This window comes from Delphinus delphis, chromosome 2 (genome assembly GCF_949987515.2).
Source record: "Delphinus delphis chromosome 2, mDelDel1.2, whole genome shotgun sequence".
NCBI lineage: Eukaryota > Metazoa > Chordata > Mammalia > Artiodactyla > Delphinidae > Delphinus > Delphinus delphis.
In genome coordinates this window covers 143274045-143297912 of record NC_082684.1, presented here as the reverse complement: position 1 = coordinate 143297912, position 23868 = coordinate 143274045, and the positions used below count along the sequence as shown (strand labels likewise).

General features: G+C 45.3%; 1 protein-coding gene and 1 pseudogene across 1 annotated transcript in view; both read right to left on the bottom strand.

Annotated features, from left to right (window-relative positions):
- The window catches only part of MYO1E (myosin IE), a 202075-nt gene that overhangs the window by 132453 nt on the left and 45754 nt on the right, over positions 1 to 23868 (bottom strand). The gene's annotated exons all lie outside the window — the stretch shown is intronic.
- On the bottom strand, positions 16210 to 17350 carry LOC132419850 (large ribosomal subunit protein uL11-like; annotated as a pseudogene).

Sequence of the window (23868 nt, the reverse complement as noted above, 5' to 3'; positions counted from 1 at the left end):
TTACAGACAAGACGGCACATGAACAGGGGCCTCCCCATTTAGGGGGTCTTTTTTCAATCTGAACATAACCCACTACCTGCTGCTTAAATCATCCACATAGCCAAAGAAGGGACTGAATTTCTAGAAGCCAGAGCTTGAGGAGTGAACCTGTACAGTATCTTCCCCTAGACTGGGGGGGGGGGGGGGAATGGGAGTTTGCAGACCAAGGGGAGTTTGGGGTCCCACAGTTCATGACTTGTTTCAGCCACCATGTTTGCTGAGTTGAGAATGCACTTTTCTAGAGTTGAGCAGGGGCTGCACGGGCACCCATGGTCCAAATAGCACAAGCAAAGAATAAACCCGCACACCGTTGGGAGAAAACAGTTCAGGATTCGGCATATAAAGAGTGCCCCTTTTATATGAAGAAAAGGCAGTCACCCCAATTTCCTAGATGGAACATTAAACCAGAATGAAAATCCCTGTCCAGTGAGCTCTACTGAGGGCTCACTATGTACCAAGCAACATTCTAAGGTCTTTACATGTATTAAATCATTTAATGGTGTCAGCAAACCTATAAGGCCAGCATTATTGTTAATCCCCATTTTAAGGACGAGGAAGCCCTGGCAGAAAGAAGTTACATCCTTTGCCCCAGATCAACACCAGTGAACAAATATTCTGCTTCCAGAATCTACACTCGTAATCCCTTCTTTTTTGTAGTTGTTGTTTGTTTTTGTTTTTTGTGGTACACGGGCCTCTCACTGTTGTGGCCTCTCCCGTTGCGGAGCACAGGCTCCGGACGCGCAGGCTCAGCGGCCATGGCTCAGGGGCCCAGCCGCTCCGTGGCATGTGGGATCTTCCCGGACCGGGGCACAAACCCGTGTCCCCTGCATCGGCAGGCGGACTCTCAGCCACCGCGCCACCAGGGAAGCCCCGTAATCCCTTCTTCATTGAGCTTTTTCCACATAGGCACTGGGCATTTGGATCTGGAGTTCTGGAGCTTAGCAGCAAGAAATGGGCCAGGAGTCCACCATTGGCTACTGCAAGTTCTCATCACGGGCACGAGCAGGATTGTGCAGAACAGGGAGCCAACAGTAGGTAAGAAAACTGAGGATGGGAAGCATTTCATCTGTTTGTTCATTCATTCATTCATTCCAATAGTTATGTGCCTACCAGGAGTCAAGCGCTATTCTAAGCACTGGGGTATAATGCCTGCAGACCATACAGACAAGACTTTGGCTCTCATCAAGCTTACTTTCTCATTGGTGAGGCAGAAAACCAACAGATGGAACAGAGAGACAGGAAAAAGAGAGGCGGCCACAGGAAAGCCAGAAGGGCAAGCTGAGCACTTGGGACAAGAAACAGACAGCCAAGATGGACTGCCCATCAGAGGGCGCAGCCCAGGTCACACAGAAAAACTGTCCTTCTTCCAAAGGGCACGGGCCCAAACTACTTTAGTCAGATCCTCATCCAGTAAGAGAACCAACACCACCTCTTATTTGTATATTGCTTCCAGTGTCTCGCTACTTCGCCATTCATCATCCCATGTGAGCCCTAAAGCGACTCAGCAAGGCAGGCAGTGAGCAGGAATAATTATCTCCATTTTACAGTGTGGACAGGCTGCCAGAACTTCCCTGATACTTTAGAGGACCCCAAAGGAATGGTGGAGATGCGGGGAGGACTGAAAAGCTAATTTGTGGTTGCGCTCACAGCTTTGGGGAATGTCCCTCTGTTTATCTGTCTAGCATGATAATGGCTATGTCATTTATTGCTGGGTTATTATTAAGCCAGGCTGTGAGTCGCTCTGTGTGCTGGATCTCGCCTACTTAGAAAGAAAGAGGGGGCAGGAGGAGGGAACCAGAAGCAGAGGCAGAGCCAGGCTGCTTTTAACCGGGAGACAGCGGGGGTAGGGACAAACAGCTCTTTAAAAACACAATTTCTAAGCATACTTAAAGGTAGAAATTCCAGCCTAAGAGCCTCTTTGCTTGGTAACGCACCACCCTTAAGAAAGGGCAAAATTATCAAGACGTAGTAGAACAGGAGACGTCAGGCTGCGGATGAAGGCCTACTCCGTGCCAACTTCTAAGTAAGACGAGGAATTACAGTAATTCAACCCACAGCCACTTCCCATTTTAACTGATGTTTCCTGTTTTCTATGCTAGGCATCATAAGAATATTCAGAACCAGACCCGGAGTTCACAGGCCATCCCTTCACTGGGGTACATTCTTTTCTGTTCACTCATCGCATTATGGGCGACTTTACAACCCAAAACAGATCTGTTTTCCTACTGACCTCAATTTGCGGCCACCATTACTGTTGCTGAGAGAATTCTTGGCTCTCTGGGGCTGAGATGCGGAGAAGAACAATCTCACCTAGCAGTTCCCTGGGCCTGCTGCCCTTGAAATAAGAGTCTGGACCTGTTGGTTGGTGACTCTGCAGGAATCATCCACATCCGGCCATTTGACTTAGGAGTAAGGGTGAGGGGGCAGGAGGCGGCCAGAGGTCTCTTTCCAGCCCTTTCAGCTGATTGCTGACCCATCCCAGGGTAGATGAAACAACTGAGCATTTTGTTCAATTTGTTTTTGATGGTAGGATAATGAAAGGATGGTTTTTAAAAACCTTTTATTTTGAAATAATCTCAACATTTCAGAAAAGTTTTAAAAAATTCTTATACTCTACCCATTTGTAACATTTTGTCACATTCGCTTCCCCTCTGTCCCTCTCTCTGTCTCTGTGTCTGTGTGTGTATATATAGGTTTTTTTTAATCTAAACCATTTAAAAATAGGTTGTATACATCATGCCCTTTTATTCCTTAATACTTCAGTATGTATTTCCTAAAAAGGGAATTTTCTTATATAACCAGAGTAAACAACTTCAGGAAATGTCACATTAATACTTTTTATCCAAGTCAATATTCCAATTTCATCAATTACCCCAATAATGTCCTTTGACAAGATTTTTTTTTTCCTGGTGCAAGATCACATATTGCATTTAGTTTTTGTGCTTGTTTAGTTTCCTTTAATTTCTAACAGCTTTTTAGCTTTCCTTTGTCTTTTACGATGTTGGCATTTTAAAGAATTCGGGCCAGTTATTTTATAGAATCTCTCTCAGTTTGGGTTTGTGTGATGTTTCCTCATAATAGATTCAGCTTTTGCATGTTGGGCTAGAACTCGAGTCAAGGGATTTTGTGTCCTTCTCAGGGTATCACATCTGGAGGTACATCATGTTTGTGGGTGGTATTCATTTTTATCATTTCATTAAGTACTGTCCCATTTCTCCACTACATAATTTCTGTTTTTTTTATTCCTATTGTAACTGCTAAGCAATTTGTGGGGAGATAAAAATTTGAGACTATGTACCTATTCTGCACCTCATCAAACTCTGACAACCAGCTGTGACAGAATTAAAATTTTAAGCCCAGTTATTTGGCGCTCAGGGAGAACGCATTATTCTCAGAAGCTGTGTGTTTCAGACAGACAAGGGCTATGGAGCATCTCTGTGGGCTTCTCAGAGATGTGGTAGCTGGTTTCCTCACACCTGCTGGGTTCCAGATAGGCTGAGGGGGTAGGGGGCTGCCTTCCTCATCTGTGACACCAAGTTCCACCTCCACAGGGTGTGAAATAATGCACTCCTAGAAGTTGAACTGAAAACCAGAAGTATGAGTAAGGGTGATTCTTTTTTTTTTTTCAGGGTGATTCTTAATGGCCCAGACAGCCCCGTAGAAAGATGCATACACGGAAATCAGGTCTGTCCATATGCAAAGCTGTTATGTGTGGGACGTTTGTCTCTGGTTCCCTCCATCAAGGTGCCTGTGAGCCTCATTCCCCACGCCAATCTCGTCCCTCCTCTCTACTTTAGCTGCAGTGCTGCTGAATGAGTATCTATTTAAAAGGTGGACATGAAGTCGGTCCTTTTGGACCAGAGAGCTTAAAGCCAGGTGGGGACAAGTGGATCAAGGGCAAAGAACAACGTGGTGAAAAGGATGAAATCCAACTGAGCAGCTCAAAGAGGCTGCCCACAATTGTTCTTGAGCCACAAAGAGGGAGGACCTTCTTTATGCCCTACCTTCCATTCCAGCCATTCTCGTTCCCACGAGGGAGTCTGCCACCACCTGAGATCGCCAACATTTTCTTTTGGCTAAAAATGATTGTGTAAAAATATTACCTCATAGGACTTTATTATACAAGAGCTACCAGTAGATGGCCACTTCCACAACCAGAGTGGCTGGGACAGAACCTTAGAAAGAAGCCCGAACTGTCTCTACAGCAAATTAGCACAGAAAGGAAGACCAGGGAGCTTATTCGGCAACCGAAGATTCTCTTGCCCTGTCAATATTACACAAGCCTGGAGCCCCTTCCTGAAATATATTTGTAGGCTAGTGATTTTTTTTTTTTTTTTTTGCGATACGCGGGCCTCTCACTGTTGTGGCTTCTCCCATTGCAGAGCACAGGCTCCAGACGCACAGGCTCAGTGAGCCCGCTCCGCGGCACGTGGGATCCTCCCGGACCGGGGCACGAACACGTGTCCCCTGCATCGGCAGGCGGACTCTCAACCACTGCGCCACCAGGGAAGCCCCTAGGCTAGTGATTTTTAATAACGACTGCTGAAACACCATTAGAAAAATTAAAGTTTTTAGGTAAAAAGTTTACATTTAAGAATTTTCTGGGACTTCCCTGGTGGCACAGTGAATAAGACTCCACGCTCCCAACACAGGGGGCCCAGGTTCGATCCCTGGTCAGGGAACTAGATCCCACACGCATGCTGCAACAAAGAGTTTGCATGCCACAACTAAGGAGCCCTGGAGCCACAACTAAGGAGCCTTGGAGCTGCAAGTAAGACCCAGTGCAACCAAATACATAAATAAATATCTTTAAAAAAAGAATTTTCTTCTCTTAATTAGAGTAATGGACTATAAAGTATACTCCAAAATTCCTAAAGATTCATAAACATAAATGAGAATTGGCATCGATAATAGTAATTTCAGGGGTGGGTTCGTGCCCCGGTCCGGGAGGATCCCGCGTGCTGCGGAGCAGCTGGGCCCATGAGCCATGGCCTCTAAGCCTGTGGTCTGGAGCCTGTGCTCTGCAACGGGGGAGGCCACAGCGGTGAGAGGCCCGTGTACCTCAAAAAAAAAAAAACCACGTGTGCTGGGGCAAAGTGAGAATAGCATTGACATATATACACTACCAAATGTAAAACAGTTAGCTAGTGGGAAGCAGCCACATAGCTCAGGGAGATCAGCTCAGTGCTCTAAGACGACCTAGAGGGGTGGGATAGGGAGGGTGGGAGGGAGACGCAAGAGGGAGGAGATATGGGGAAATATGTACACATGTATGCATATGGTTGATTCACTTTGGTGTACAACAGAAACTAACACAGTATTGTGAAGCAATTATACTCCAATAAAGATCTATTAAAAAAACAAACAAAAAACACCTCTGCTAGGTACTGTGCCAGGCCCTGGGGATATACTGATTTTATTATTTTTTTAAGACAGAAAGGTTTACCAATTAATTACCTAAATATGCAGTGGTAGTTCCAGTGTGAAGAATGAATTTTGTTGCCATAATGTTCAATTCTTTCATTACGTAAAAATACTGAATGCGCTGGTGACTACTAAAAAAAAGAATGAAAATGCACTTCACACCTAGTTGTGATATATTACCCCTGCCTGCCAGGTAAGCTGAGAAGACAGAAATCATTGATCTTCGCAGACAACTGAATTCTAACCTGATGACCCCATTTCCAGAACTCTGTAGTTAATTTCGTTTTAGAAACACCAGCCCAAACTGTCAGACAACAATCAGCTATAATCATCATTTATGCCATTTAAAGGAAGTTGACTACATTTTCTCTAAAAATTGTTCTCTTCCACCTGAAACACTGCTTATAAAAAAATCTTAATGCCCAGCGGTAAGACTCAGCAATTTGGTGTGAGGTATACGATACTATCTCCCACCTGGCATAAGGTTTTAAATATCCTAACTGGAATCTCTAAATCTTTAATGTAAGAGCTTTGCCACATATACTTTGTTGCCACTGAGAAGCTGAAAAGGCATTTGAGCAACTGTTTCCTACAGATCAATTAGCTACAATATAATTTATCATCAAGTAAAGCCCAGGCATTAAATGCCTGGGCTTTGGGTCCCCTTGAATCTCTCCTAGATAATCTAGGGCAGCTCTTCCCAACCAGTAGGTCTGGACAAGGGTCCCCTTGAATCTTTCCTAGATAATCTAGGGCAGCTCTTCCCAACCAGTAGGTCTGACAAGACCAGTCCTTGGAGGAAGGCTGAGGGTGGACTGGGCTTTCCTGTTCTCAGGGCTCTGTCCGCCCTGCCCACACCGAAGGCCATCCTCTTTCCTAACTCTTTATGGGCAAAAGACACCACCAAAAGTTTAAACCATTTAACAGTCTCCACCACCACTCTCACTCACCCATCCTTCCCACCCACCCCTCTCTCTGACTTAATCACAGGAGGAAGTGAATCTATCTCTGATGCTGTCACAGTTTTTAAAATCTGGAAGTGGGTCACATGATGTAAAAGGAAGTTGACGCTGGTTGAAGGCAATAAGGTAGCTGGCAGATCTAGAAACCCGTGATGGCTTACTAGCTATAAGCCTTCCAAGGTTCTAATTTAAAAAGAAATTCCAAAAATGCTCACCTTGGGTTGGAGGTATGGTTATGAAGAATGTGGGTAGGCTGTTTTGAAGGGCTCATAGACTAACTCTAAGGGAACATTCAAATGATAAAATCACAATCATAACAAGAGTAACAGAAATAACAAACTCTTTGAGAGGGCTTATTTTATACTTTTTTTTTCTCTTTACATTTTAGCAATGACAGCATATAAATCCTCAGAATTTGTTTAAAATGTCTCCTTGGGACTTCCCTGGAGGTCCAGTGCTTAAGACTCTGCACTTCCAATGCAGGGGGCGCAGGTTTGATCCCTGGTCGAGGAACTAAGAGATTCTACATGCCATGGACAGTGTGGCCAAATATATATATATATATATACACACACACACATATATATGTATATATACACATATATATATACACATATATATGTGTGTGTATATATGCATATATATATATATCCTCAATTAAGGACCTACATTAGTTAATGTACACAACAGCCCAGGAAGCATTCTCTTTGGAGGAAAATGTGGACTCCAAATTACTATGTATATGGACATTTGAGCACTTAAAAATAAGTTCCCCATTTATATTATGACAACTTGGCAGTCACTAGAGTTTACCTTCTCTTTCCTCTGAAATGTCCTCGTTCCTAGGAAATCTTATCCCCCTCGGCTGCAATCTTGAAGGCTACCCTTCATTTGTGATGCACTCATGCCCCTCAGAGATTTAACAGGAGCCTGGAAATTGGGTGAAAGCACTTGGGACCCTCAGCGGTGTCTTCAGGGCTAATGCTGGAGGCTATCATTTATAACTGAGAAGATGCTCTTGGATGCTGGAAGGAATAAAGCGAGTAACGACCACTCTCAGCACTGGGGCCAACTGTATTATCACTGAGTCCATATTCTGCCGTGACTTGGCAGAGGGCAAAAGCCAGGACTGGGAGCTGGAAGAACGGACTCACATTTCCTCTTTGGCCACTTCTGGCTGGGTGGCCTGGGGGATTTACTTAAACTCCCTTGTTCCCACCCTCTCAGGGTTGTTCGTGAGGGATCAGTGAGATAAGAGAGAATCAGGGGTACCATTTAATCGATTAACTTCTCCCGAATTTACACCCTCACACTAATTATGAATACTTTGCAAAATGTACCTTCCCCCCATCCTCAAACCTGTTTCTAAAATAGTGCAAAGAACACCTAAAAAAAAGGGTAATGCTTCCACTGGAGGGAATGAGGATGGGATGTGGCTCAAACCTCAGGCAGGTCCCGGGCAGGATGAGCATCGACGTGGGGAAAGGTGAAGCAGAAACAGGTTAGAAACAGTACACCTTGAAGTGAACAGAAACCATCGGCCAATGAGGAGATCAGTTAGCTAGTGAAGTTAGATTTAGGAGGTATCCAGATAGCTAAGGCGCTTTGCTAAATGTCTGCAGAGAGCGGTCAACCCCAAATATAGCTTCTATATGATTAACAGAGACAGGCATCTGTCACCTTGATATGGCAGCATGCTACGAAAGCACGCTGACAAGGCAAGAGCAGCGGGGTAGTGTGTAGGGGTGGAAAAGGCCAGTGCTTACAGGTCGGACCACTTGAGCTGGGCGACCACAGAAGCCACTTAAGGCCACTTGGTCTCACTTTCCTCATCCACGAAAACAGCGTCACAACCAAACTCAAAGGACCATTAAGAGAAACGTGCTAAACCTGGGACCCATCTCGAGGGCTGGGTTTGACATGCTGTCTTGACATTAATTAGATGTAAATACAACTGATTCTCTGACTTGACTGTGAGTGCCATGTGGACGGGGAAATCTGTCCCCTTTTCTCTGCATCCCCAGAGTCCACCTAGCACAGTGCTTGGCACCCCTCAGGGTTTGGGCTTGACTGATCTTATTAAATTTATAATAGAACAACGAGATGTAAAGTGCATTATAAACTGCATATACAAGGTCTGTACATATGTAAAGATAAGGTATTGAAGGCAAATAAGACTTTTGGCAATTCAAATATAAAAATGGTGTGGGAAGGTAAGGACCGGTCAAGGTATCTCCACTTCTGCCCAAGAGAAAATGACACTGTGGCCAGGGCACCTATGACTTTAGTCTGCTACCCTAGAGCATCTCTAGGGTGGAGAAAGGAAATGCTCTCAGCAGTTGTCTGGTGAGACTAGCCCTTAGCATCACTCCAAGCTACCTACCATATTAACTGATTCGCACATAAAAGAAAATGTGACACCCTGGTTGGTTTTTCTAGAAACCAGCTTAACAGGTAAGCTCCGTGCTGCACAGAAAGCCTTCAATTTCAGATTCCAATCAAGTCTAAATCTGACTGGTAGAAGCAGCTGCCACCTTGATGAAATCCATTGTCCGAAACACAAAAGCGAGAGGCTACGGTGCCTTCTAGATTTCCCCTTGGAGTAAGCAGTGTAACCCACAGCTGGGTTATGTCTCCAAGTACTGACACCGAGGCACAAACGTCTCCTTTAATTTGGCCCTCTACAGACCTTGCAAGAGTGGTGGCACCATTTATCATACACGCAACTGGCACGAAGTCAGCACTCTAATGCAGCCTGTTATACGAAAGCAGCCCCGCAGGCTCTCTCCCAATAAAATACGACCACCAGGAATATAATGGTTCCCTTCCTGAATATATGGCACTGCGCAGCTAAGAGTTTTCACATACATTATCCTACTGGAGTGATGGCTGAAGTCCAGTCAGTCCTCCACATCCGCAGATTCCACATCCACAGATTCAACCAGCTGCAGACCAAAAATACTGGGGAAAAAAAATTCCAGAAAGTCCCAAAAAGCAAACTTGAATTTGCCACATGCTGACCTCTATTTACATAGCATTTACACTGTACTAGGTATTATAAGTAATCTAAAGATGATTTGAGGTACATGGGAGGATGTACTAGGTTATATGCAAATACTATGCTATTTTAAATAAAGGAACTTGAGCATCAGAGGATATTGGTATCTGCAGAGGTCCTGGAACCAGTCCCCCAAGAGACAACTGCAGTTGTAAGGCAAGCATCTCTATTTCCATTTTCTAAATGAGGAAAGTAATGGTCAGGTACTTGGCCAAGGTCACATATAAAGCAAAAGGCAGAGTGGATTCCTACTCCACTGCTTCAGGTAGCCTCTTTTCATCTCTTCACAAAACTGGGGTGACAGTGACCCTGAGAAATAGTGAGCTGAAATATTTCTTAGTTCTAGAGTTTTCCTTTAGACTTCTGAAGCCCAGTGAAAATTTTACAAGGGCTGTTAAGAGAAAGGGCTGGGACTTCCCTGGTGGCGCAGTGGTTAAGAATCCGCCTGCTAATGCAGGCGGATTTGAGCCCTGGTCTGGGAAGATCCCACATGACGCGGAGCAACTAAGGCTGTGCGCCACAACTACTGAGCCTGCGAGCCACAACTACTGAGCCCACAGGCCACAACTACTGAAGCCTGCACGCTTAGAGCCCGTGCTCCGCAACAAGAGAAGCCACCGCGATGAGAAGCCCGCACACTGCAACGAAGAGTAGCCCCCGCTCACCAAAACTAGAGAAAGCCCGCGCACGGCAGCGAAGACCCAACGCAGCCAAAAATAAATAATAAATTTTTTTTAAAAAGGGGCTCTCTTCTAACTACTCAGGTATGACACAAAATAAATCATAATGTGACTTTTGCCTTTTTCATTTTCTCTACTCAAATGACAGTTGTTATCTTTTCAGAAAAGATTTCCTCTCAAGAGGGCTCTGTTGAAACTGCCCTGGTTTGGGTAGAAATGGCCAGGGATCCAGCTCCCAGTCCGTAAGTACAGATAAGTGGCGACTATGAATGCAAAATTACTTACTCATGTAAATTAAGTTATAAACTGAGCTAATCATTGACCTTGGCTCAAATCGAATTTTAGAAAAATAGAATTCGTCATTAAATGCCTTCCTTAGATTTGTAATGTGCTCTGTAATTTTACAAAGCACCTTCACAGCCTTGTGAAGTTGATATTACTATCCTCAGTTTATAGATCAGGAAACTGAAGCTTTCAGAGGTTAAGAAACTGGCCCCAGGTTGCGGTCAAGTCTCCTTTAAACGAACACAGATTTTCCAAATGTACAGGACAGTATCACCCCTTCCACAGAACCTATTCCAGGATCCTCTTTGGTTGGGTGGTTTTTAGGGAGGTCTAAGGAAACAAGGGTTTGCTCTAGATTGGACGCTGTCAGAAAGCGTGGCAATTCTATGATTGAGTGTCTCAATAAATGTTATCTACAGGGAGCGCTGACTGGAGGACAGAGAAGACCATAAAATGGTAAAGAAGCAGCGGCTACTCCTACTAGCATGGGAGAAGATGTCTGGTGGGTATCGTGGGGTGTACGGGAACTGTTTTAGTCTGTGCTTAGACGAAGTTCCGCTGCGGCCTTGCTTGGCCTCACTTGACCATGGTTTCAGAAGGAGCCTTGTTTGGGGCCAGGGGTGTGAGCACCAGGCCGGCTCCAACAGCACCGAGGTCTAGTTGTGTCAGGACAGAGGAGGTCAGCACTTGCTTCTTCATTCTCAAACAGCTGCCTCTGAGCAGCCTTCACATCGAACAGAAAGTCAAAAAGGTCATTCAATAATAATTTAATTCAAACGAAACCTTTTCTTAGTGAAACCAAAAATATCATCAGCACTAAACTGCCCCAGGAACTCCCTGACAGATTGGATAAGCCTTGAGTCACAATCTTCTTGCACTAACTTGTCTCTCTTCCTCCCTTACCATCGGCTCCTGGGCAGACAGGAAGCTGAACGGTGGGAGCACCTGCGCATTGCTCCCCAGCGTCTGTGCTTCCCTTCCTTGAGTGACACAATCTCTGGCTTTTAGTTGGGCACATAGCTACTCACAATAAAGAATTCATTCCCAGATTCTTGTGCGTCTAGGTGTGGCCGGGTGACGGAAGTGGAAGGGGTGTGTGCAAGTCTTAGGATGCGTCATAAAGAAGGGAGGGGGCGTGACCCCCTTACCCGCCTTGCTCCAAATTGGCAGGTGGTGGCCATAGCCCAGAAGGACCAGTGCCACACCCTGGGGGTGGCAGAGCAGAAATGGAAGGGAGCCTGCAACCCAGACAACTGCAGGGCTCCACACCAACCCTGCACTGTCTACATCCAGAATGTTAAATGGGAGAGAAATAAACACTCACACCTGTAACAAACAACAAAGCCCACGTGTAACTGCATCTGCATAGTCTCGGGTGGGACTGTTTTCCCCCCATTTAAATGTAATAAAATTAAACTTAATTCCAGAAGTTCTTCTAGAGCGCCAGCCTACAGAATCTGTTTATAATAATGGTGTATATTGGTATGCGTTTTTTGTTGTTGCTATGCTTACTAATTATTTTATCAGTGTATTTATGGCTTACCTAATTACACAGTATATTTCTTATTTTTACCTTTTTGTCTCACTCCCAATAAACCAGAGCCCTTTGATAGGGGCATAAAAGATACTGCACAAACATCTGGGGTTTTTTGTTTTGTTTTTTTTTTTTTTTTGCGGTACGCGGGCCTCTCACTGTTGTGGCCTCTCCCGTTGCGGAGCAACAGGCTCCGGACGCGCAGGCTCAGCGGCCATGGCTCACGGGCCCAGCCGCTCCGCGGCATGTGGGATCCTCCCGGACCTGGGCACGAACCCGTGTCCCCTGCATCGGCAGGCGGACTCTCAACCACTGCGCCACCAGGGAAGCCCCAAATATCTGTTTCAATGAATCTTTAAAGACTCTGTCACGTAATCTTATTTTAACTTCTAGTACTTCATCTATTCACTTCTCATCCTCCTGGGAGATATTCACATTTATGGAGGGACGAAAATACATACACCTCAGTGAAACTGCAAACTGCTATGCAACTGCTCCCCAGGTTGGCAAAACCTCAAATATTAAATTTGTGAGTGGCAAGATTTTAAAGACATAAAAATGCCTTTGTTTGTAAAAGGCCTCAAAGGACTGTTTTCACTGTTGATTCATCATATCCCTCACATTTGTAAGACCATTTGCAATTTCGAAAGTGATTTCATACTCATCATCTCACAGTCCTCATAGGCAGGCTGGATATTAGTAATTTACATGTAACAAACAAGGAGTTAGATGTTCTAAGAGGGTGAGTTACTTGCTGAAGAAGCCATCCAACCAAAAATCCCTGTGGATGGCCCTTTGGGTGGCAGTAAGCTTTCTGGTACCTGTTATCTATGCACCTTGAGCTAACACCTCTGTGGGAGGGATTCTGACACGGAACCTCTGATCAGGGATTTGGGGATGGGATGTGAGCAAGTAGAAGGGCACTGGGGAAGCAATGCTGTCAGGGAAACACAGGAGAGCACAGAGACAGAAGGCTGAAGGGGCAGGCCTGACTAGATCAACGTTCCCAGTTTTATGTAGCTGGAAATGTAGGCCACTGCTTTCTAACTGCAGAGTGAAACTAAGTCCAAGTGGACGTTGCCCAGGGGCGCTGCCGGGATGACCTGGGTGGTGGCAGCGCTCCAGCATCCTGGGTAGCACTCGAGCCTGGTTAGCCAACCAGATCCGCCAGCAACTGCATTAATACCTTGGGTGCCAGAAGGATGAGGCTCTGCGGAGTTGTTTTCTATTGGAAGAACAAGCAGGTAACAGCAGCTGGGACTGACCACAGTGGGAAAGGGACAGAGATAGCAGCAGACTCTGTCTCTCAAATTCGATCTACGTTCATCCCGATTATAATTCTGACATTTCCTTCTCGCCTTCACCCTCAGGGTTTGCTTCGATTACTCCCAAACCCCTCATCTAGCCCTTCGGATGACAATGCAATTTCTCGTTGATTCCAGTGAGTTTAAACAAACCCTCTACAGGAATTTGTTTATAATTTCTCTATTTTTTAATTTATTTACGTTTTATTTCCAGTGGGATAGAATGGCAAAGAGCTCTGGCCCCAAGAGTCAGAAAACCTGGAAGAAGAAAAAGAAAGGAGATGGAAAAGGAGGGGAAAGGGAATGAATATGTATTGTGCACCAGCTGAGCCAGGCACTGTACACACATTGTCTGATGTTCATCCTCACAATGATCCTACAAGAACGGGGTTGTTGGTTCACTGCTGATGAGAAAACGGAGCTTTGAGAAATTGAGCGTCTTGTGCAAACGCTAACCCCCACTCCCAGAAAAAAATCCAAAAGGACTGAAATTCAGTTCTTCTGCCCTGTCACGGGATTTTCCATTGTTCCAAGGTTGTGAAAACCAGATCAGGTAAGAGATGCAAAAGCCAGCTACTAAAGGGTTAAGAGGACATTATGAGGATGATGCCAGGACCTGGCAGCTTATGTTCACAAAGAACATGTGAGTCTCCCTCGAGGTCAGCCAGTGGCCCAGTCTCAGCCTGGGGGCGGGGCGGGGCCTGGAATGGACCTGAATGAAGGGCCTGGAGGGCTGTGTCAGAAGTCCACTTAGGGCTTCCCTGATGGCGCAGTGGTTAAGAATCCGCCTGCCAACGCAGGAGACACAGGTTCGAGCCCTGGTCTGGCAGGATCCCACATGCCACGGAGCGACTAAGCCCGCGTGCCACAACTACCGAGCCTGCGCTCTAGAGCCCGCGAGCCAAAACTATTGAGCCCGCGTGCCACAACTACTGAAGCCCACACACCTAGAGCCCATGCTCAGCAACAAGAGAAGCCACTGCTATGAGAAGCCCGCACACCACAACAAAGAGTAGCCCCTGCTCAGCACAACTGGAGAAAGCCCGCGCGCAGCAACAAAGACCCAATGCAGCCAAAAATAAAAATAAATAAATTAAAAAAAAAAAAAAAAGAAGTCCACTTAGGTGAGTGGATGCCATGCCCTGAGACAACTACACACCATTTAGAGGAAACTTCTCAGAAGGCTGTGGGCCAAAATTTTCTTTTTTCCCCATTTTTCCTTAAAAAATCTTTAATCCCCATGGATTTCCAAGGTTGCTCTTCACTTTCTTCCATATCATTTCCAGTTTATTATTCTCCTTTCCAGCACAATCAAGCATCTTTTGAGTTAACTGATGAGAGACAAAGAAAGAAAAACTTGTCTCTAAGGCCTTGTTTATCCTACCCCCCAAAATAACACATACATATATAATACACAGATAGATATTACATCCCTGTACACACACACTGACTCTCACATCTTCCAACAGGCTGGTAACAAGCCTTGAGTCCCTCCTCCCCCGACATCCAATCCTACTGGTTCTACCTCAGACCCGTTCCTCCACTCTGCCCACTGCTGTCTATTCTCACAGCCACAACTTACTCGAGGTCTCACTATTTCTCACCTGCAAGAGCACCCTAACTGCTCTTTTCGGTCAGTTCCCCACCTGCTGCTGCTTGGTCCTGTGCACCCACCCTGCATGATTACTTAAGTGAGCTGTTGGTATAACAGCAGTTTCCTAACCCTCCCCGAGAGCACATTACACAGGTGAGTTAACTAGTGGACCCATTCCAGCAGCAAGTCCACTGCTTCCTTGAGCCCTAAAGCAATAAGGTGTAGCAAATAAGTGTCTGCTGTGGGTTGAACTGTGTCCTCCTCCGAAAACAGGGTACGTTCAAGTCCTAAAACCCCCAGTACTTGTAATGTGACCTGACTTGGAAAAAGGGGTTTTGTAGATGTAATCAAATTAAAAGGAGGTCACTAGGGGGGACTTAATCCAGTATGACTGATGTCCTTATAAGAAGAGGAGAAGAGACAGAGACATAGCGAGAAGGCCATGTGACGACAGAGGCAGAGATTGGAGTGATGGAACAGATCCTCCCCTAGAGCCTTCAGGAAGAGCGTGATCTGATCAAATTTGGATTCTCGCCCCCGAAAGTGGGAGAGTAAGCTTCTGTTGTCTTAGGCCACCCAGTTTTTGATAATCTGTTACAGCAGCCCTAGGAAACTAAAACAGTATCTAAAGAAAGGTGGGAAGAGTTGACCATCAAGAAAGAAGCCTTCAAATCAGAACAACTCTACTTCGCAAGTTTGCCCCTGCTAGTTTCTTACCTTCTCCATAAGAAGCCAGGGGCCCCCACATTATGGTTACAAAGAACAAACCTGATTACCTCATTCCCTTTCTTGTTAAAACACCCCTCCATTTTCTATATGACAAACTCCAAGCCCCTAATAGCCATGTAAAGGCTTCAGAATCTGGTCCCAACCCATTTCTCCAGCACATCACCAACATCCCCTCCTGTCGACAATCCTCCTAGCACGCTGACCTCCAGCCATCACACTGCCCTGGAGTCCAGGGACTGATTCTCATGCACACTTGACAACAGGCACAGTGATGACAACCGTCCTGGGTGCCCACCGGCCGGAACCAGCCCATAACATCCTTTCTCTGAAGACCGAAGTTCACGCAGTGCTGAATCAGGCAGAAGGATCTGTGGCTCTGAGGACAGAAATCACAGGGGTTACCATATCAGAAGCAAAATGTGGTGGGTTTATCAGGCAGTATCAGTTGGCCGTATATGCAGCATTCTATTTCCTCTGAATTCACGTTGAGCGTTCACCAATCAGTAAGTTACTGAGTCATGTACAATGTGCTTAGCCCTGTGCAAGTGCAAGGACACACTGAAGAGTATATGAGGCATAGTCGCATTCACTCATCAAATGTGTTCGGTCTCGATGGGGAAAGGACTACCGTGCAACATGCTCGTGATGCAGGCAGCAGAGTCGATTCTATGGCTTATTCCAGAAACTGGAAGAGTTCAGAGAAGGGAAATGACAAGTGTGAAGCGAGTAGTCAGGAAAGAGTAGGTGAAGGAACGGGAACTTAGGCTGGGCCTGGCAGATGCACAGGACTTGGTTGGCCAATCGGAGGAAGGGGGCTTTCCAGGGACAGCACAAATAAGGTACGGAAGCAGAAGAAGCAAGTCATCACTACTGCTAGGGACAGCTAGTGCTCAAAGCACCATTCTTTTTTTTTTTTTTAAGATACATTTTACCTTTGGAATTATTAATTGATCTGTAGGATGCTACTGTGATGCTTTTAATTTTTTTATTTATGTATTTTTTTGGCTGTACTGCGATGCTTGCGGGATCTTAGTTCCCTAACCAGGGATCGAACCCAGGCCCTCGGCAGTGAAAGGGCCAAGTTCTAACCACTGGACCACCAAGGAATTCCCCAAAGCACCATTCTTCCTCCCATTGGCTGTCAAGTAACCCTTTATTATTTTTCTTTGCAGTTCTTAACTAGCTGGGCATTCCACTGCACCACTGTTGATGTCATCTATGATGTCGTGAGGGTGGCGGCCATGGACACTGCAGCCCACAGACTGGGTGGTCCCCAGCATCTCTTTAATGGTGAGAGTTCTCTAGCTAAAGATCGATGCCGCATCTGTCAGGCAATGTTGATAATCTCATCAAAAGTGATGTTTCCACTGTGTTTAATGTTTTTCTGCTTCTTTTTGTCTCCTGACGGTTCCTTGAGGGCTTTGATGATCAGGGCAGAGGCAGAAGATACCACCTCAATCTGGGCCTGTCTGTTCTGAATTGTCAGTTTCACTGTAATCCTCATACCCTTCCAATCACCAGTTGCCTTGGCGATGTCATCACCAATGTTGTTTGGAGACAGACCCAGGGGGCCGATCTTGGGGGCCAGGGTAGACGTGGCACCAACTTCCCCACCAGTGCACCTCAGCTACACGACTTTGATCTCATTGGGGTCAAACTTAGGTGGCACGGTAGAGACAGCTGGTGTCGGATGAACCCGGATTCGGGACGACCAAAGAAAGTCAAAGCACCATTCTTGATTAGTTTAGTTCACAGAAAGAGCCTCCAGACAGCAACATCGGCAACACCTGGAAACTTATTAGAAATCAAAGTCCTGGCGCCACCCCAGACCTACTGAATGAGATGCTCTGGGGGTGAGAGTGGGACCGGCAATTGGTGTTTTTATGAATTCTCCAAGTGATGCTGATGCAGGCTCAAGTTTTTGAGAACCACTGCTCTAAGGAGAAGACATGTTACAAATAAGCTTATAATATCTGTTCCTACAGAAGAAACTTTCAAATCATCTCTAACTGGAATTCATTTCATTCTTGATATAAGCTCAATGGTGGTCCAGCAACACGTACCCAGCACCAAGGCAGAGACAGTGTGTGCACACGTGAGTGTGTGTGTACACACAGACCAAATCAGTTGTCCGTCGGGAAGTTACTGTTAATATAACATCTGAGAAAGATCTAAAAAAATTAATTATTTAAGGAAGCAACACAGGACTGACGTGACAGTCCTGTGGGACAGGAAATTCTATATACTGAAGATAAAGAAAGTGATTTGACCGTGGTTACTTAGAACCCAGAAATAATAATAGGAATATACTAGATACAACTGCTTCCCTCGTCATCCCACCATCCTTCTGCGATCATCTGGTGATCAGTTCTCTTATTTCCGTACACTGGAGGTGAGATCTGCACACTCTTTTGTGTTTTAACCTTCTGTACTTCAGGGCCGCTGTCAATTCCCTATTTTCACCACTCCTGCCAAATGGAGATTGGGTTTGTTTTGATTTGTGTTGGGTCTACAGCTCCTCGTTAAGTAAACTAGGACTCCGTGTCTGGGCAATGCACTCAAGAAGAGAAAAATAGAAGGAATCAAAGTGAATTGTAGGGAGGGAAGGAGGGGGAAGTTCCCTGGAAGTCTAAAAGTAGGAAGCAAGGATGGTATTTTTGGCTTGGAACTTTCTGTACCACATGAAATTATGAGAATGACTTAATTGTTCCTGTGCATTTGAAACCGGAGAGACCATAATGGCTGGGTTACACCCAGACGGACTGGAACAGGACTTAGACAGGGTGGCCTCCTGCCAACGAAACCTGCTCTGCAGACATGAGTGACTGAGTCGTTCATGTTTTCAGGGTTGAGCTGTCTGCTGACCGCTGGCTTTGCTCTTCTCCCTTAATCTCCCCGGAGTAGACAGGGTGCTGTGTTACAGAGGGCTGCTATTTCAGGGGTAACCGGAGGGGCAGTGGGCTCCAGAAAGCCTGGGTTCTATCTAGTGGCTTTGTGCACTGAGGCAACTACATTTACTTCTCTCTGTTTCCTCATTTGCTGAATTAGAAGGGCAAACTATGTGCCTTGGCTCTTTCATAGAACGCTGGAGGAGAGAATAAAATGAGGGAATAGGTACAAAGAACATCCTTTGGAAAGTTAAGATTGTTATGCTATTGAGAGTTACTCCTGGACTCTCTCTTTTTTTTTTTTTACTTTTTTTTAAAAAATCTTTATTGGGGTACCATTGCTTTACAATGGTGTGTCAGTCTCTGCTCTATAACAAAGTGAATCGGTTACACATATACATATGTTCCCATATCTCCTCCCTCTTGCGTCTGTCTCCCTCCCTCCCACCCTCCCTATCCCACCCCTCCAGGTGGTCACAAAGCACCGAGCTGATATCCCTGTGCTATGCGGCTGCTTCTCACTAGCTATCCACCTTACGTTTGATAGTGTATATATGCCTGGACTCTCTTGTTTTCACGTAGCATCTTTTGCAACCCTCTTCTTACGATGGACACCTATTGGGTTGCCTGTCCTGCTCCCTTTTCTGCAGGAGGTGGCAGTCATGATGGTCAATGCCACCTTGCCACCTGACCACAGGAAGAGACCCCTGAGCCAAGTGAGACCAATCAGATTCTCATGCCCAGAAATTGATAACAGAGACGCTTAGGGGTGGAGCTGCCATTGGCTCAGGCTCATTACACAAACCCAGTAGCTCTCATGAGGCCATTTCCCTCCCCAGCGGGCACTGGGCAACCTCTGGATTCGTTTTTGCTTGTCACACTGAGGAAGGGATACTATTACCATGTAGTGGATGGAGCCCGGGGATGCTGCTAAACATTCCCCAACATGCAGGACAGCCCCTCACAACAAAGAATTATCTGGTCCAAAATATCAGCAGTATCAAGGACGAGAAACCCTGCACCAGAGGGGTGACTGCAAGGCAAATGCCTACAGGGTCCAGGCAGATAATAAAGGGCTGATGCAGGCAGTGCGGAAGCTGAGCTGACTGGAGCGTCTGAAGAAGAGGACAGCCCCTATGCCGCTCCAGCCAAATGTCACCCCAGGAAATGAGGACTCAAGGTTGCCAGATCCGATGTATCTAGTGAAGCTGGAAATTCAGATTTTCATGTGAAATCTGATTTTTAAACTCTGGTGTAATTTTTTTCTTTTTTTTTTTAATGTATGGGCCAAATAAACACATCTTCAGGTCCCATGGAGGCTAGGGGGTCAGCAGTTTGTAACCTCTGATCTGAAGGAAGATCCAAAGTCTCCCTCACAACTCCCTGAAGCTATACAGCTCCTCCCCTTACTTCCTTGGATGTTGTAAGGAAGCCCAGGATGTTACACGTATCCCCCCAAAGCTTTAACTAGTACACACCCCTGCACCTCTCTCTCCCTCCCTCACTTCTGCTACATTTTTGACCTGATGTGCCATTTCCACCCAGAGAAGAATTTACATCTCTCAGGGTTGAAAGGAACCTTAGGAAAAAATCTAGTCCTGACCTGCCAAGAAGAATATCTGGCCAGTTACTTAACCTCTTCATGCCTCAGTTTCCTCATCTGTCAAAGGCAGATGATAATGAAACTTCATTGGCTGTTAGGAAGATTGAATGACTTCATATATCGCCTCAGCCTCCTTGAATCCTTTGCCTGTGGAAATAATGCTCCAATGCTACTGCTGCTGTTAATAAAAGTAATAAAACTAGCACACCTTAGGTCAAGATTACATTTGTCTGAACCTTAGCATAAAAACTCACACAGGGTGGAACTTGAGCATGAAATCAGACTTCCCCAGGACAAATAAGCCATGTCTCATCAGTTACTGAGACATTCTTGGAACACTGTGTGGACCCTAAAGAATGTGTTTTATGTTGATGCATGGAGGGCCAACAAGTCCTAGGGTGATTTGGCTCATGGTGATTCTGAGAAGCGGCAAGAACACAAGAGGGAAAGTGAGCAAAGAGAGGGCAGCAACCTATCTAACCTGCACTTGCAAAAAAAGGAAAAACAAAAGTATACAAGAAATTCTTGGGCTAGAGTGCAACAATCTCTCACTATCTGAAGAATTTAGTGAATGCAGGTTTATGGCAAATCTAACCTGTCACAGGGCTGTGGCATTCTTTGCAGCAGCCAAGTCATTGCGGCCTGAATGCTTTCCAAGGCTACTTGACCCTCATAAAAATCCCTGACAGTGGAGTGGGTACCATTTTTTCCCTCTGCCTGTGAAAAACTTCCTTGACAGCACCCATTACAAAGAGAACAGGGTCTGCTCTCCAGACTGGAGGCCAAAATGTTAATTAACTTATACCTGAGTCTGCCAAAAAAAAAAAAAAAAATGTGGGTAGTACTCTCTCTTTCCAGCAGTATTAGAGCAAGAAAGAAAGAAATGGAATGGAAGTGAATAAACTCCACAAAGAATTCTGATGTTAAGACCAAATGATTACATATGCTTTTTCACACTTGTCCGTCCTACTTTATTTCTGATCACTTTCTACCAAATAAACTGGTCTTTCAATGACGAAGTTCATTTCATCATGTGTAGATCGGATACCGGTTCTATTGCCTTCCATTGCACATTTCACAAAGGATTTATGAGTTTTTCTGGGTTCATTATTTCTATGAAAGCACTGTGCTATGTAAGTAAGGTATCATACAAAGCAAATAATGCACATTAAAAATTGAAACTATGGGCTTCCCTGGTGGCGCAGCGGTTGGGCGTCCGCCTGCCGATGCAGGGGACACGGGTTCGTGCCCCGGTCCGGGAGGATCCCACATGCCGCGGAGCGGCTGGGCCCGTGAGCCATAGCCGCTGAGCCTGTGCGTCCGGAGCCTGTGCTCCGCAGGGGGGAGAGGCCACAACATTGAGAGGCCCGCGTACTGGAAAAAAAAAAAAAATTGAAACTATACTAGGAAAATAAATCTGGATTCAGTTCAAGCACTTGTGAAAGTTGATATTAAGAGATCACTCATATATGCTAATAACTAACTTCCCATGACTTTGTCAATAGCAAAACCCCCCAGATAACCTCAGTAGCCCGAGAGTATTCTACAGCATTGAGTTGCGTTCTTGCTAGGAGTGGTTTCCTCCACAGGCAGAGAAGAAAGTGCATCTGATATTTGCAATTTGGAAACGTCAAAAGGGGCATTATAGTTTCCAATCTTGCTCGCCATCCATCTATTCGATAAATATTTATTGAGTTCCTATTATGTGCCAGACACTTTGCTATGAGTTGGGAGATGGAGATGGACACGACAGGTACTTTTTCTCTTCCTCTTGGGACTTACAGTCCAATGAGGCATAAAGACAGACTAACAAGCACTTCTAATAGTTTCATGAGAGTCATGTATGGTAAGACATATTCTTCTCATCTTCCTCCCTAAAGAAACCTGGAAGGAGGGGGATGAGAGAATTTAATCTGATATGAATCATGTAAACAGTCCAGGTTCTTGGGGCGAACTCTCAACTCGCCATCTCCAAGGTAAACCAACAGAGGAAATAATTTGTGAAGAGAGCAGCCACACAGACCTTCAAGAGAAGGGGAGACGGAAGTGAGGGACAGCTTTGGGAAAACAAATTGTCTGGCTTGTAAGGAGTCCAGGAGTGCAAAAGAAGAGTCATGAGAGAAGTACCAGGAAAGAAAGCTGGCGGGACACCAGGGAAGGCCTGGGACAACTGGCGTCAGGGACCTTTCCAAGTCCTGTACGTGGGTAACTAACGCAATCTTTATGATAACCCTATGAGGTAGGTAACGTTATCATCACTCCCATTCTACAAATGAAGCAACTCGGAGACAGAGGTCGCGAAATTTGCCCAAGGTTGTTAGTAAGTCCTGGAGCCAGGATTCAAGCACACCCAGCCTGGCCCGAGAACCTCTGTTCCATGTTCCATGTGTGCTGAAGACTTTAGACATGCCTTAGTAGGAACTGGGAAGTCACAGAGGGTTCTTAAGCAAGGTACTATGTGACTAAAGCACTGATTCAGGAATTCATGTAGTCACTGAACACGGAATGAACTGGGGGGGGGGGGTGGGGGAGGGTAACTGGCATTTAATGAATGCCTCAGGTGTACCCAGACCTCCTCAGACTTATAATATTATCAAATTACCCAACCATCACTCTGGAAGAGACAGATGCCCATTTCACGGATACTGGACCTAAGTCTCAAAATGCCCATTCACTCCAATAGTGGTGGAATCAGATTTTGAACTCAAGTGAGGCTACCATGAAAGTCCCTGCGGTTACAACCACACTGTCCTACAAAGCTGAGGCAAGGAAACCAGGTGGTAGATTTTTATAATTGTCAAAATGAGTGGTCGTGAGAATTAGAGGAAGGGGTGGGTAGAAGACTTAATAACTAATTAGACACTGAAATCAAGGGAAAGACTGAAGGAAAAAAAAAAAGGAAATGACATCAGTATTTCAGGATTCTGAGACTGGAACACTTGTGGTACCATTCACAGAAATGAAGGAATTCAAAGTAGTAAGATGTTTCCGCTTTACTCCAGTTTGGGAGGTAGGGGATAGAAGAAGGAGCTGACCAGAAGAGTGACTGAGAATACTAACACTTATTGAGCACTTACTAATTACCAGGCACTGTACAACGGGAGTTACACGCACCAACTAATTTCTCACAAAACTCTGAGATAAAGTGCTGTGAGAAGTAAATTAGTTTATTATCCCCATTTTAAAGACGAGAAAAATTAACAAGCTACCCAAGATCACGCAGTAAACTGTAGAGCTGAACTTGCAACTGAACTTGAAATAAACCCATAAATTAACTTCATGTCTGACAGGAACTGGATACTTCCTATAAACCTCAGAGGAGCTAGAAGACATTATAATGGGTTAGAAAGACTTTCATGGCTGGGTGAATCTAGAGAAGCAGAACCAGTATGAATGGATAAATGTCACACACAAAAAATAAATTTCAGCTTGAACATCAAGTTTCTGTGGTAACCTGTATTTATTCTCATTTCAAAAGAAAATAAATGGATTATGTAAAATTCCTTTAAAAGAGAAAAACAAAAGAAACACAATTGCCCTGACATTTCTAATAAGTTTAGCTGTTCAGAAATAAGCAGGCTCCCTTCTGAGACATCATATATTCAAGAACACAGTCAGAAATTGTCAGAAGGATTTCTGGACAAGGGAAAGCTGGGACATAAGGGCACCAAGATAGATCTCTCTTAACGTCCTGCCTTTTTTCCTTCACTGGTCACTTCTCAATGTTACCCTTCTCCCTGGATGACGCTACTGGACTCCTCTGAGAAA